At 40.3% G+C, this 15,112-nt stretch overlaps 1 long non-coding RNA gene across 2 annotated transcripts in view; it reads right to left on the bottom strand.

The window, feature by feature from the left end:
• The window catches only part of LOC106843438 (uncharacterized), a 73,323-nt gene that overhangs the window by 39,665 nt on the left and 18,546 nt on the right, over positions 1-15,112 (bottom strand). Inside the window, exons 2-3 of one of the 2 annotated variants that reach the window (XR_006518255.2) lie at positions 14,199-14,301; positions 12,866-12,980 (exon numbers count right to left, since the gene is read on the bottom strand). This is a non-coding gene — a long non-coding RNA (uncharacterized lncRNA). The remainder of the gene's footprint in view (positions 1-12,865; positions 12,981-14,198; positions 14,302-15,112) is intronic. The other variant, XR_001401203.3, reaches the window with a different exon arrangement.

Raw genomic sequence — 15,112 nt, 5'->3', positions numbered from 1 at the left:
CTTATTTCCCCCTTAGATATGTCACCTTGTAAATGTATTATAACTTCACTCTAACTCTATTTAATAGTACGATTCCATAAATAGTAGGTTCATCTTAATCACCTCAAAATACTCGTGGCCCTTTGCCCAAAAGTGAGAGAAAGGATTAGTAACTAAAATACCAAAAGAAACTTTTGGTATATTGAGGATTCGATATAGTAATACCCTAATTTCCTATGATTACACATAAGGAATTAGGCAGTGGGAGTTTTAAAATACTGATTAAGGCTACAGCTATAGAAATATAAACATGGCCTTAGAGGAAACAGCTAAAAAGTCAATGAAATAAATATGTATTGAACTCCAGGCATATGTTAAATAGTGACCTAGACATTTTACTTACATTATCTCATTTCATTTTTATAACAATACTGCAAAATGAATATTATGCTCATTTTACAGATCAGAAAACTGAGTTTCTAAAGATGAAGTTATATAATCCATGCCCTCCCACTTCCTCAGCGGACCTAGCTTTAGTAACTCCTGGCTCTACCACTTTCTGCCTACACAACCCTGGGTGAGTCACTGAACCTATATGAGCCTCACTTTCCTTTCTTGTGAAATGAGAGTAATGAAACCTGCCTCACCACCTCGCAAGGTTACCTCGAATCCACTTCATAAACTGCAGAACAAAACACATTGGCAGTTACTACTATCAACAGAAACAGTTAAACTAATAATGGAAAGTGATGGGAGTTGATTTCCAACCTGCTTTCTGGGGACACTTTGTTTTCAAATGCTTGATTATGTAATACTGAGCTGTGTTTCCAGGCAAGGTCTTTCGGGTTGGGTGTCCATGAATCATTTCCTTCATATTCAGATAAAAGATATGCCTGGGCAGTTCAGGTTCCCACCTGGCCTTATCTCAACAATCCATACATTGCAGGTAAGCAAACAGTACACGGTATTGTTAAGAATTTCACTTAAAGAGTCTAAGATTCCCTCTCTGTAGATATTTCCAGCACAAAACATGGGGACTGTTGGGCCATTGACCTACTGACACTGGGTCTACAAAGACAAGTTACGTGCCAGCAAAGTGAGAGGCAAGAGGAGGAAATCCAGTGTTTTCAATTTTTTTTGTCACCTAAACTCAGTTTTCAAATGAAATCTTATGTGGATCTACAACATAAAAAACGGATAATAAAAGCAATATTTTATTAGAATATTTTATTGGTTCAAATTTGTTACATGTATTTATTATAAGATTAATAAATGAGAACAATGAATTTTAAGGATCACAAAAAATTTGAAATTGAAGTTTATTCGTGATTGTGATAAACATCTTAACCTCAGTATCCACACATTTCATTTTATTGTTTTGTTTCCACTAAATTGAGATAAGCCTGATTCACAAGCAATTGCGTATGAGAACGGTTTTTGTTGGTTGCTTGCTTTGTTTTGTTTTTATGGTGTCTGTGGGTTTGGATTGTTTTTTGGGTTTATATTTAACAGCTTATATTGCTTTCAATTAAGCAGTTAGCCAGAGAGGCTTTGTTTGAAAATGTGTACATAAATGTTAACCTAGCCATAAACTCGGCATCACCATAATTTAATATCGTTCTGGAGTTTTATGCAGATAAAATGATTCCTTAGTTGGAGAACTCAAGAGAATCTGTTGAAAAAGTACTATGAAGAGTGAAAGAATCCCGTATGGAAAAAAACATAATATGGAAAAATCAATAGTCTTCATGCATAAACAAAATAACCAGAAGATATAACAGAAGGAATCACTCTATTTACCAAAAACAAAAAGATAAAAATTCCTTGAGGTAAACATAACAGTTATTTTTAAAAAGACCAAAATGGGAGCCAGCCTGGTGGCGCAGCGGTTAAGTGTGCATGTTCTGCTTCTCAGCGGCCGGGGGTTCACCAGTTTGGATCCCAGGTGCGGACATGGTGCTGCTTGGCATGCCATGCTGTGGTAGGCGTCCCGCGTATAAAGTAGAGGAAGATGGGCATGGATGTTAGCTCAGGGCCAGTCTTCCTCAGCAAAAAGAGGAAGATTAGCAGTAGTTAGCTCAGGGCTAATCTTCCTCAAAAAAAAAAGACAAAAACAAATGGAAAGGTGTATTATGTTTTTGGTTTAAAAGACTCAGCATCTTGAGATATCAATTCTTTCAAAGTTAATTTATAAATATTGGGTATCCCACTCACAAACTTATTATAGGATTTTTTTTTTCAAACTAGACAAGTTAATTTTAAAGTTTTCATATAAAATTAAAGAAGCAATAAGATCCAGGAAAAAGCATTTCGGGAAAAACAAAAAGAAGAATGAAGAAGGACTGACTATACTAACTACTAAAACTGGAGGGAGAGAAGGGAGGGAAGGAGGGAGAGAGGAAATGTAAACCTATCTAATTGCTTGTGTCTGCGCTGAACATCTCAGAAGAAACTGGCTGTATTGGTCGGCTCTGTGGAACAGAATTAGACGCCTTTTGTACCATTTAAAAATTTGATATCACATGTGTGTATAATCTATTCAAAAATAAATAAAATAATTTTAACATATAGACATTAATTGGATAAATGAAGAGTGTAATTATTTTCTGCTCTATGAAACTCAGGGAAGCATACCAACTGCATCTGAATGTGAGTACCCATTTCTGTGCGCCGGCTTACAGTCTCAACCAGGGGTTCGTGATACCCCTGTGATAGCAAATAGCTTCTACTGTGGTATATTTTGAAAACCTCATCCTAGAATGTAGGACAGTCAAGGCTTCCAAAACCATTTAACATTAAGCCATAACATTCAGTCCAGTCATTAAAAAGAAGAAGAAGAAGAAGAAGAAAGAAAAGGAAAGGAACCAGTTTCTATAACTGCTACCTAGGAAATATATTTAAATACAGTTTTTTGTTTTGTTTTGTGGAAGATTAGCCCTGAGCTAACTACTGCCAATCCTCTTTTTGCTGAGGAAGACTGGCCCTGAGCTAACATCCATGCCCATCTTCCTCTACTTTATATGTGGGACGCCTACCACAGCATGGCTTTTGCCAAGAGGTGCCATGTCCATACCTGGGATCCAAACCGGTGAACCCCAGACCGCTGAGAAGCGGAACGTGTGAACTTAACCAGTGCGCCACCGGGCCGGCCCCTAAATACAGTTTTAATACAAACATATTTATTATCTTTCCCCTGCTCTCCATCTCACTTTATACAAATGTCTTGTTATAACTTTAATGTAATAAATGAGCAATTATCTAATGAATAGTTCCTAGTATTAAATTTCAGCAGAATTTCAATGATACGAGGAGGCATAAAATCTACTAAAACTCCTAATATTATCCCTGGTACATAGAGGAACTCCAGAAATATTTGTTGAGTAAACACTAACTACTAGAGATATTTGGCAAGTTATCTTTTCAGATCCTAATGGCATTAAATGGATTTTAAAACTATGCTAATTGGGATTTTTTTAAAGGGTAATTGAAATTATTTTTTAAACTCAATTTTGAAAGGTTAAAATTATAGGAATTGGGACTGAAATGGTTTCATTACAAAAGTAACCAGAAAAGAAAACAAAACCATATTTTTCATAAATACAGCGAAAGTATTCTCATTGTTCTCCTTACAGCCACTTGGTCATGCAAGGTCCCCAAAATGTATTATTATAAAAAGACACATCATTCCTTGCAGCATTATAACAGTGGTAGCAATCTGAAAACAATCTAACTCTTTCTCATAGAGGACTGGTTTTGAACGAACTCTAGTCCACTTATGTAATGAAATACTATGTAGCTATTTAAAAGAATAAAGCTGATGTCTCTATGTTGGTGTAGAACAACCAAGATATCTTGTTAACTTTTTTAAAAGCATGAAACAGAACGAGGAGCAGTGGAGCCCACCTTCCATGCGGTTCTCAAGTCAGTGTGTGAGGCTGGAGCTGCACCCAGCCCAACGGCCCTCGTAGATGCCTTGGAGCAATGCCGGCATGGAGGCTCACAAACCCTCTCTCGGCGAATCCTGCACAGTGCCGGCGTTTCCTCTGCCACTGAAGGCATTTCTAGTTCTTGAGTTGCACATCAGATGAAGCTGGCTTCCATTTGGAGGCCATGTTGTATGATACATAGTCTTTAAAAGCTAGCCTCTCTTCAGCCATAAAAGAAAAGGAAATCCTGCCACATGTGACAATATGGATGAACCTTGAGGACATTATACTAAGTGAAAGAAGCCAGTCACAGAGGAACAAATACTGCATGATTCCACTTATATGAGGTATCTAAAATAGCCAAATTCCTAGAAGCAAAGAATAGAAAGGTGGTTGCCAGAGCGGCCGGCAGGACAGGGCAAGGGGGAGTTGCTAATCAATAGGTTAAAATTTCAGTTATACAGGATAAGTAAGTTCTGGAGATCTGCTGTTCAACACTGTGGCTATGGTTAACAATATTGAACTGTACACCCTAAAGTCTGTGGAGACAGTAGACCTCATGTTAATTGTTCTTACCACAATAAAATAAAAAGAAAAAGCCAGGCTTACCCTCGACCCACACGCTGAGAGCAGGTCCCAGTGAAGGAACAGGGGGTTGGTGTGCCCATCTCCTTGCTCGCGCAGTGACCACCAGCACTGATTCTCTTTTGCTTTTGGTTTCTTTTGTTTTGTCTTTTTGCTATTTTTGTTTTGCCGGTATATGTAGTTGATTTTTTTTTATCATTTCGGGTACTTGCAGTTGATTTAAGTCTAATTCACTTATGGCAGACTTCCTCTGCAAAACTCTCCTACTTGTGTAAACCAATTCAATAAAACTACACAGACGCACATATATACTTACCAGGACCTAGACTATCTGGAGACATACTCAAGAAACTGGGAATGCAGGTTACTTTTGCCAAGGACAGGGGACCTGGAGAAGTAGAGTCAGAAGGACGCTTTTTGTCCTGTAATATTTTTGTATTATTTGAATGTTTTACCATGTATATGTGCTACTTAAAAAAAAAAAACCTACAAGTGAAAGTACTATATTTAAAAATGCACAAAATATTTAATGGTTTAAGAAGACCTTAAGAGTAGACCAAATACCTATTAACCTGCTCTAATAATGACTTCCCCCTTCTCTACCTCAATTCTTAATGTTTGGGGCTCACAGAATCTTTGGCAATTTGATAAAAACTAAAAAGCCTCCCCCCAGTAGAATACAGACACACACACACACACACACATAAACCCATGAAGATCATGAACCCTAGATTTTAAGCTGTTATACTACAACATCTGGTTGTGGGATTCTTGCCAAGATGTTTAACCTGAATCTATTCACGAAGATATAATCAAATAAATCCAACATATGGGTAATTCTTCAATATAACCAGCCTAAACTCTTCAAAAATTCAATGTCATGAAACAAAGCAAAACAAAAACATAAATCCAAAGAGACTAAGAGACACAACAACTAAATGCAACACTGGAATCTTGATCAAATTATGAATTGGGGAGAAAAAATCTATAAAAGGCATATGTAGGACATCTAAGGAATTTGAATATAGATTCTATATGAGATGATATTATGGAATTATTGTTTATTTTAAGGGTGTGATCATGCCAGTGAAATGACTGAGGGTAAAATGTCATGAGGTCTGCAACTTTTATAGTTCAAAAAAATACACACACAGTGCAAACGAATGTGACAAAATGTTAACAATTGGTAAGTCTGTGTAAAGGGGATATGGGTACTCATTGTACAATTTTCCAACTTTTCTCTAAGTCTCAAATTTTTCAGTATGAAAAATTGAAGGGGAAAAATTTTCTTCACTCTCCTATAATTCTAACACAGCACCCCCACCAAATTTCCCCCTCCCTCCTACTTACCCATTTGGCTTTCCCTCGCCATCTTTCTTGCAGAAATGGATTGTTAGTATTGTTCAAGAAATCTAGCACTTGATTCGTTTCTTCCAAAAATATCATGCAGCATAGACAGTGTCTCAGCCTGAGCCCATGTTTCCTTTGCCTCTCTCTCTCTTGGCCAACATGTGAGCTTGGAGAGGTCAGCAATTGTGCTTTTATCATCTTTATAACCCCAGAGTTGAAATACAATAAAGGCAGGCCATAAAAATGAACTGAACTGAGCCTTTGGACCAGTTCACTGATCTTTACTACCTATTGTGTTACTCTTTAGCAAAGCAGGTAACAGATTACACGAGAGGATGCAAAAAACGCTGAAACCAAATCACTAAAATGAAATTCCAGGGTTGCCTCTCCCACAAGATGGATAAAAAGAGCCTTGCTTATAGTAGCTTTGTGCCACATTAGCAAGAGTATGGAAATACAAAGCATGCCCCAAGAAGAAAAAAGTTAAGGTTTTTGCACTGCCATCTGTGCATTATGCTGGCTTCATCCGACTTCCACCTGTTTGCTTTTTATTCTCTAATACTATGCTGACAGCATTTTCGGTGATGATGCAGAGCCTGTCACTGGCAACATAGCACCATCTTCCTTTGGAGTAAATAAAACTATTTCAAGTAAATTGGGAACTAAATGAGAGAAAGTGCTACAGATGGAACACACTGGGAAGCGGAGGGGATGCTTCATTGCTCATCGGCCCCACAGTCCAGGAAAGGAGGTGACTCTGAAACGCTGGCAGTAGACCCGGGCTGACTATTACCATGTGTACGCAGAACAAGCCAACTGAATTGTACTTATCTTTGGGAATAAGGAGCAGCTCATGTACTCTCCTTTACAACAAAAATCAAATCTATCCATTGCAATCAGTGTTTCACTTTCTAAAAAATGTTTCCTCTTAACTCTACTCATTGCCAATTATTTTTCCTTCTCTCTTTTCCTGTACCTTCTTTTCTCTTCAGAGATGTCTCTAGAAAGGAAACAGGAGGCCCTCAACCAGCTGACACTTCAATTCTGAAGAACTCTCTGAAATAAAGTTATCCTATTTACAGTAAGGTTTAGGAGAACCAATGCGGTCTCTTTACTAAAGTTACAATGATTAGTAAAAACAGAATTAAATTTAAATAAAAGCATTGTTAAAAGTATCATGAATGGCAAAAGTCGGTCTCATGACTTTTTCTTTCTAGAATGAAAGAACTTAGAATTAACACTATGTTGCCTGCCTTTAGGAAATGGTTATTCTTTTCACAACCAAGTATTCCTTTATTTCTTGTTCTCCTTCTCTCTTTCTACTAGTTCAGGAAGACATCAGAGTAAAATGAAAGAAGAAAGGTTTATGAAAACAGAAAATGCAAAGCCATTTCTTACAAAGTGGAGCCCAGGCGAGAGCCCATCTTGTTGAAATCACTGGGAGATTATATTTAGCTGTGCAGTAGGTCTACCCCAGCCTGCTCTGGATAAAATATGGAAATCCCTCCAAACTGAAGTAGGACCTGTTGCATAATGACCCCTCATTCCCCTCTCTCCTGCCAGCCTCTCCCAACCACCACTATCAGCTGTTCTGTGTCTGAGAGATCAGATATACAGATGTACCATCTCCAGCTTCCTCTAGTACCGAAACTCTTGACCTGACTAAAGGAAGAAAAATAGTGACACACTTTTCACTGCCTAATAGTTTCAGTCTCCACCTCTTTCTGATTTGAGAGCCCCGTAAAATCCATTCTCTTGATTAAGTGTTAAAAAAAAAAATTAAATGAAAATGTCTGTAGCTGGGGTAATGACAGAGCACACGGGCCCGAGACAGGGTTGGGCACTGGGAGAAATAACTGATGATGCAAAGGACACTTCCTATCTTAGCTCCCTCTTTTTTATCTTCAGGTCCTTTCTTCTGCATCTTTCTGCCCTCTGCCTCTTGTTCTCTCTCTTTTGATCCCTTCTGCACCCTATATTGGTGTCAACTAGTGACTGCCAAAGGTGCTCAACTTGCCAACATTATTTCTGTCTCCTGGAGTCAAGACTATGAGCTTTCTTCTCCTTTTCATTCATTTGTCACATTAGTGGCCAGCAAGAGGTTTAGCCCAAATTAATACACAGAGCTCCACCAGCTCTACATGTTTACTGAGCAGTGCTCTGTCCTGGGTGCAGAAGGGAGGAAAAGGAAGCCTTGTCCTTGCCTGCAAGAAGCCTCTGCTCCAACAGAGGAAAACAAACATGCAAACAACTAAATCTAATGTAAGGGGGAATCACAGAGATGGAAACACGGAAGCAAAAGAGATTAAATACCATGAATGGTGATTTCACTAATCCCTACCAGGTCATACTGCAGAGAAACTTTTTTCTAAAAACACTTAAAAAGTCAAGAATGCAACATCAAGATTTATTGGATGTCACGCAAAGAAACATTCAACTTCAAACAGCATCTCTGCTCCCAAATTTTTGCAAGGGGTGGGGAGTTGCACAGCACAATTGCTTATTCTTTAGCAGAAAAGGAGCTGAATAGATGGAAGACCAGAGAAACGGCTTGTAAGTGTTAAGTTTCTGCCGTTGGTGACTCACACTCAAGAATAGCACTTATTTTGCCTCTCCCACAAGATGCTACAAATGAAGCTGCGTCAACTGACTAGGGTTGTGCAGACAAGCTAAGCATCCAGGTCTATACAACATGAAAGGAGCAAGAGGCAGGGATATCTGACTGGCAGGTTATCCCCCTTCCCCTCTTTTAGTTATCCAGGGAATTGAGTTCACAGAAACTGGATATCAGCGAGTGACCTAACTGAACATTTTTCTAGAGTTGGGCAGCCATGACCCATGGAAAGGGCAACCCCATTGGGAGAAGGCAGGAATGCAGTAGGGAGAAGAGAGCCAATTAGAGGCAGCATCTGAGGCCCCGACTATAAATAACTGCTTATCCCCACGTCCCTGTCACCTCCTCTCAAAGTTAGAGTTAGATTCCTGGCCAAAGGCTAAACCTGAATCCACACCCTCCTTTCCCACAAAGCAACCCTGAATGCAGCAGAGGAGCGGGCTGTCCATGCCCAGAGGGGTTTAAAGTCAGGGGCCTCTTTGTTTGATTCCTGCGTTCTATCTTCTATTTCCCAGCTTTTTGGATCTTTGAGCCCTCACTTCTTCATCTGAAAAATAGGGACAATGACGATGATGCTAATAACTACGAATCATAAAATAGGCCCTGTGCTAAGGGCCTTACATGTATTCCATTTTTTTTTGCTAAGGAAGATTTTCCCTGCGTTACATCCATGCCAATCTTCCTCTATTTTTTTTCCTTTTTTTCTTTTGTACTGTGTGGGCCGCCAGCGTAGCATGGCTGCTAAGAGTGGTGTAGGTTCACGCCCAGGATCTGAACCCAGGGCGCCAAAGTGCAGCGTGCCAAACTTAACCACTAGGCCACTGGGGCTGCCCCTTTACATGCATTCTTCATTTCATCTTCAGAAGAAAACTTCAAGGCAGTATTAATAATAATTATTATTATGAGTAATAATACTTCCTCTTTTACAGATGAAGAAATTGTAATTCCTAGAAGAGTTACCCATGGTCTAACCTCACTGTCTGAACTCTTGACCCCTTATACTATTGTAATAATATCTGTCTGAATGGGGTATTGAAAGGGTTAACATTAATAGATCTGGACACTAATTAATGCTATTGTCATTATTTTTGGTGCTGTTGTTTTTGTTGCTTTTCTCTCTTCCCAGATGCTGGGAGTTCTGAGGTCTATTAAGCACAAATCATCAGCCTGTACACTGGCAAGTCAGAACCCATGCTTTGGGGACATGTTTGAGCACCAAATACCAAAACTAGTAGACCTCTTAGATGTTTCATTGTTAAAATATAGCTGCTGAGGATCAATGAGAGATCAAGAGATAAGGAAATGGGATTCAGTAGCAGTATTTCAACTTGCTACCTAAAATGATCCCCAAAGCTTATGTTTTAAAAGTTCAGAATAACAAACTATAAGGTACGTTGTTCTTACATGTTTCACTTAGATTCCCTAAGTTAAAATTAGGTATCATGTGCTAACTTTTGACTATTCAAACTGCACTTTTGCTCCATTCTTATTTTCTAATTCACTTTTCATTGTCATGAAATAACTATGGTCAGTGTTTAAATCTCTGACATGCTAAGATGCCAACCAGATTAAACACAGTAAGCATTTGACATACACCTGGAGATTTTCCTGAGTAAAATAAAATTATTATTGCATTTCATCACTTCCTTCCCATTGCCAACTAATGTCCCCATGTCTGGACGGGTCATTTTCAAGCTACACATCTATTTATAATGGTGTGTTCACTATCTTCCTTCCTCTGGCACATTGTCTGTGACCTTGACTGTTTCAGGACTGATAAAATAGTGCCATCAACATATGTTTATGAAGCTCTAGACATCTTGTAAGAGATTTCATAGTTATTAAAAGCAATAAAGAGTGACAAGGACAGTTCTACACTATAATAGTGCTTGTCAAGAGAAAAATGTCACCCTTACCATAAAGTACCCAGAGGCGTACTTAGGAGGTGGAAAAGGGAATGATTTCCTGGGCACGGTGATGCGAGGGCTGGGGTAAAACACGGCAGCAATGGAAGCTGCCTTCTCTCCAATATGCCTGAGGGGAACCTCGGTCCACACAAAAGGGTCCAGGTAATAGTGACGACCCCACGTCTAAACGTGGAGCACCGAAGAATGCCAGGTTAGTGGCGCTCATGAAGAGATGCCAGCAGGAATTTCTGTGAGGACTTGAGATAGCTGAATTTTCTGACTTTTCCTAATAGCATCAGTATGAAAACTAAAATAATGAATCCTCCCAGGCACCGACGAGAACATTAAAGGAATTTAAACTTTCCAGTTCCTGAGTGCTCACACCCGTAAACACAAATCCATACACTCCACACAGCTATAAATAAGTCCTGCCTGAAGGTCTCCTTCCTGTTCACGTTTCTCCATAAAATCTGGTCGGATCGCCTCCCTTTTGTACTAACTTTTGTCCTTGTCATATCTGTCTGTCAGGAACAGGAGGTGAAGAAAGATACAAATAAACTGGGCTCCAGATGCCCGCTCAGTTAACTGCCTCCCTGGAAAAGTCCGCTTTCCTAGGACCAAAGAAAAGATGACCCCGTAACCCAACAGTAGGTCTATGTGGCACTTCAGGGCCCTCTCAGTAGACTGGGGGAGTCTACTGTCCTCCAGCCATCCCTCCAGATCAAACATTTTATGATTCTGGGATGTAGGGCCACAGACGAGGAGAATCTCAGCGGTGGCCCCATACAGCCTCTGACCAGGTCCTTGGCCCTTGTCGTGGTGGGGCAGAGCCTGAGCAGCTGCAAAGCCCTGGAGCTGGGCAGGCGACATCACTCTCTCTCCTCAGGGTTAGCGGTGGCTTCAAAGATGGAGCAGCTTTTTCCTAAGTGCCTTTTTTCACTTTACAGAAAAATCTTATCTTCCTCACTTCTTTTTTTCCTCACTGTTACTACTACTATCATTCACCTATCAGCACTAACTCTGTCCCAGCTCCTGAACTTCTCAGTGTGCGAGCTCTCTGAGCCTCAGTTTCCTCATCTGTAAAAGGAGGGTAGTAATGATATCGATTGCTGTTGTGCAGATTAAATTGGTTAATGAATGGAAGGTGCTTAAAACAGTCCCTAGAACATAGTAAGTACCAGGTCATTGCTATTGTTTGTATTATTATTACTGGTAGTAGTAGGGCGAGTAGTATTCCCTGTCACCAACACAAGGGATCCCAACACTGTTATCTTTCCCTCCCTTATATTAAGTCTGGGGTGAATAGTTCAGATCCCCATGTTAGGAGTCTGTGCTAGGGGACGGACAGACTTAGGACAAACCCTACTGCCTGTGCCCCGGGGACTTTACCGGAAGGTTTTCATCTTCTCTTGACAGGAGGCACTGTATTGAAAGTGTCCTTGTCACCTCTATAGTATTAATAACTACCAAATGTGACTAGAGAATCATAAACATGTCAGTAATTTGATTCCATGGGTTTACGTCATGATTGAAATAGTCAAGGTCACAAACAATGGGATAAAGGAAGTCGGCAGCTCCATGATGCCAAGCCAGATTTTCTCCAACTTTTCTGTAACGTGTACTTTTCAGGATTTTAGAGTCCTATATGTAGCGCCTCGGTTTGACGGATTAATTCCTCCCCGGCAACATGTTGTATTTTGAATAACATCCCAGTTAATGGATTGAATCAGGGTGATAAGAGCAAATGGCTGAAAAATGATGGCCTAAAAAAATTCCCAAACCGGGGCTGGCCCCGTGGTCGAGTGGTTAAGTTTGCCCGCTCCGCTGCAGGCGGCCCAGTGTTTCGTTGGTTCGAATCCTGGGCGCGGACATGGCACTGCTCATCAGACCACGCTGAGGCAGCGTCCCACATGCCACAACTAGAAGAACCCACAGCGAAGAGTGCACAACTATGTACCGGGGGGCTTTGGGGAGAAAAGGGAAAAAATAAAATCTTTAAAAAAAAAAAAAAATTCCCAAACCTAAACCTCTTCTCTCAGAATGAGGTCCAGAGCTGTGGCAAGCAGACTAGCACACTGCTCGCTTCTTCTGCCCACAGTATCTAGTAACACTCAAAGGCTGTAGTTTTGAAATGATATTTTACCTAAGGTTTTAAAAAAAAGATAATAGAGGCAATCATCTAAATTCTTTTTTGCCCATCCAATAGTTGAAATCTTCATAAGCTCTAAAATGATGGTATGTTCCAATCACTGAAGGTTTTACTTTATGGGATCCTGTAATTTCAACACGTCATAAACTAATTTATCCTTGTTTACCAGAAATCTAGAGGAACATCCTAGCACCAGCCAAAGTAGATGTGGTTAGAATCACTAACACAAACTGATTTACTTAACATTGTACACATTCTTCACGGGAGGCGAGGAGATGTGTTCAGAAATGAGTGACTGAAAAATGAGAATAATATTACAATATACAATTTTCTTAAAAATTAAGTATATCCTTACCTTGGCATGGATGGAGTAGAACGGTCAGAAGAGAAAGTCTCGCTGGTGGGAGACTGACCCCGAGGCAACTCTGTTCTCAATCCATCATCCCCACTGGAGGGATCCAGGAAACTCCCTGTGGATGGTGAGGGAGGATCATGTCCTACCATTACCTCAAACAGACCCACCCAAAACCCAGAAGACTGTGCAATTGGTTCTTCACTCAAGTCCAAGTGAGGTAATCCATCTCATACCGTGATGTAATCCATCTGCACAACACTCAAAGTGAGGTGGGGAATTGAGAGTGGCATCCCTAGACTAGTTAACTCATTCCTAGTACAAACTATGGGAGAGAGGCTCAATCCCTTACTTTTGGGAGCCCCATATGGCCACCCCATCAGTGGTCAGTGAGTGACTCCCCCTTGCCATTCTTCCATACATTATCTCCCTGAAGCTTCTTCTCCTCTGGTGTCCTGGCCATCAAGGTGGGTTTTCGATTATACTCATTATCTATTCCACATGGTTCTGCTGCTAGATGGGGAAGATTCAGATGTCTGTGAGTGGAAGGCAGGTCGGGGGCAGGGGAAGAGTCCCTCACAATGACCTCGTCTCTGGATGAGACCACCTTACACTGCAAAGGTTAATTTCCCGCTAGTATAATTTTTCTACCTTATTAAGCTAAAAGAGGGTAATCTCCTTACAAGCTTTGAGTTCTATTTCAGATAGCTGCCTTCAGTTACCATACTACCCTAGATAAAGTAGCTGTCCAAACCCTCCCTATCTCACTAATTAGATTTATTTTATTCTTGGCATTTAATATTAGCTGAAACTTACACAAACTTTTTTACATTGTAATTGTCTCTCTCTCGGTCTTCCCCCTGTCCCCAACCCCACTAGAATGTAAGTTCCATGGGTACACAGGCATCACCTCTCTTAGGATATTCACTGCTTTATACCCAATTCCTATGAAGGTGCCTGGCACAAGGTAATAAGTTCCAGATCTTCATTTCTAATTCTTTATTGGTTTTATCACATGGGCACCTCAATGACAACTTGGAAAAAAACTCAATACTAGAAAGATGTTTCCAGAAAACCTACTCTTCCTCCTTTCTACCATTCTCGCCAGCTAGAAAATTCAGTCATCCTGGAATTATCTTCTCTTTCTTCTCCTTTCTCCAATTCCCCACATTTCTATCTTCTTTCACCAATTCCTCCTCATTCCCCTGTGCCCATCTCACCCCCAGAACCCCCTCACCACATCTAATTGGCTTCCAACTCAAGCCAATTCCTCCTCCTCAGTCATTCCCCCTTCCCATATGTAAGTATTACTACTTCTTTGAAGTCTTTTCCTTACCACCAAAGTTAGCAGCTGTCATCTCTGCGCATCGCACCATTGTGTGTCTTGATTCATTCAGTGCTTTTTAGGTCCTTTCAGGGTCTCACACTTTCTCAAGAACCTGATAAAAGGCATGGGTCCAAGAAAATCTATATGCATTCAAACCTTTACATAAAACATTTAAATCCTTTACTGTAACATGCGTCATGGTTATTTTGTTATAACTGTTTATTTATACACCTGTCTCCCTCACTAGATTGTAAGCAGTTCTAGGACAAGTTTGCATCATGTTTTATCTTTTTCCTTTAATTCCTTTGTGCATAGCACTGTGCTTAGTATGTACAAGGTACTGAGAAATACCAACAGACTGTCTAGTGCAATAGACTAATACAACATCTTCCAACTATCAACCTTGAGTAACATCTTCACAATTTTTGATATATCTGCTACAATTTATCTTATTATTACTTACCATTTGTGGTAGATTGTTTGCAAAATTATTGCCAAAGTTTCCTTCCACCTCAAAACACATGTGCCATTAACCTCCCCAAAAGATGTGAAGTGTATTTCTCCTCACCTTGAATCTAGACTTGTCCTCTCACTTGCTTTGACCAACAGAATGGGGCAGGAGTGATGTTTTGTGACTGCCAGGTCTAAGCCTTAAGAGACTTTGCAGCTTTCTTCTTCACTCTCTTGGGATCCATCCAATATGAAAAAGCCCAGACTACTGAATGATGACAGATCACACGGAGAGAGAGGCTCAGCCAGCTGCAGCCGTTCTAGCCACTCCAGCTGGGCTGCCAGACATAGGAGTGAAGCCATCTTGGACCTTCCAGCCCCAGCCACGTTCTCAAGTCACAGGAATAACCCCAGGAGACATCACATGGAGAAGAGTTGCCCACCCAAGCCCAGCCAACCCACAGAATCTTCAT

Source organism: Equus asinus, chromosome 22 (assembly GCF_041296235.1).
Source record: "Equus asinus isolate D_3611 breed Donkey chromosome 22, EquAss-T2T_v2, whole genome shotgun sequence".
Lineage (NCBI taxonomy): Eukaryota > Metazoa > Chordata > Mammalia > Perissodactyla > Equidae > Equus > Equus asinus.
Note: the sequence above shows the minus strand (reverse complement) of the source record. Positions and strands in the feature narration are given on the sequence as shown.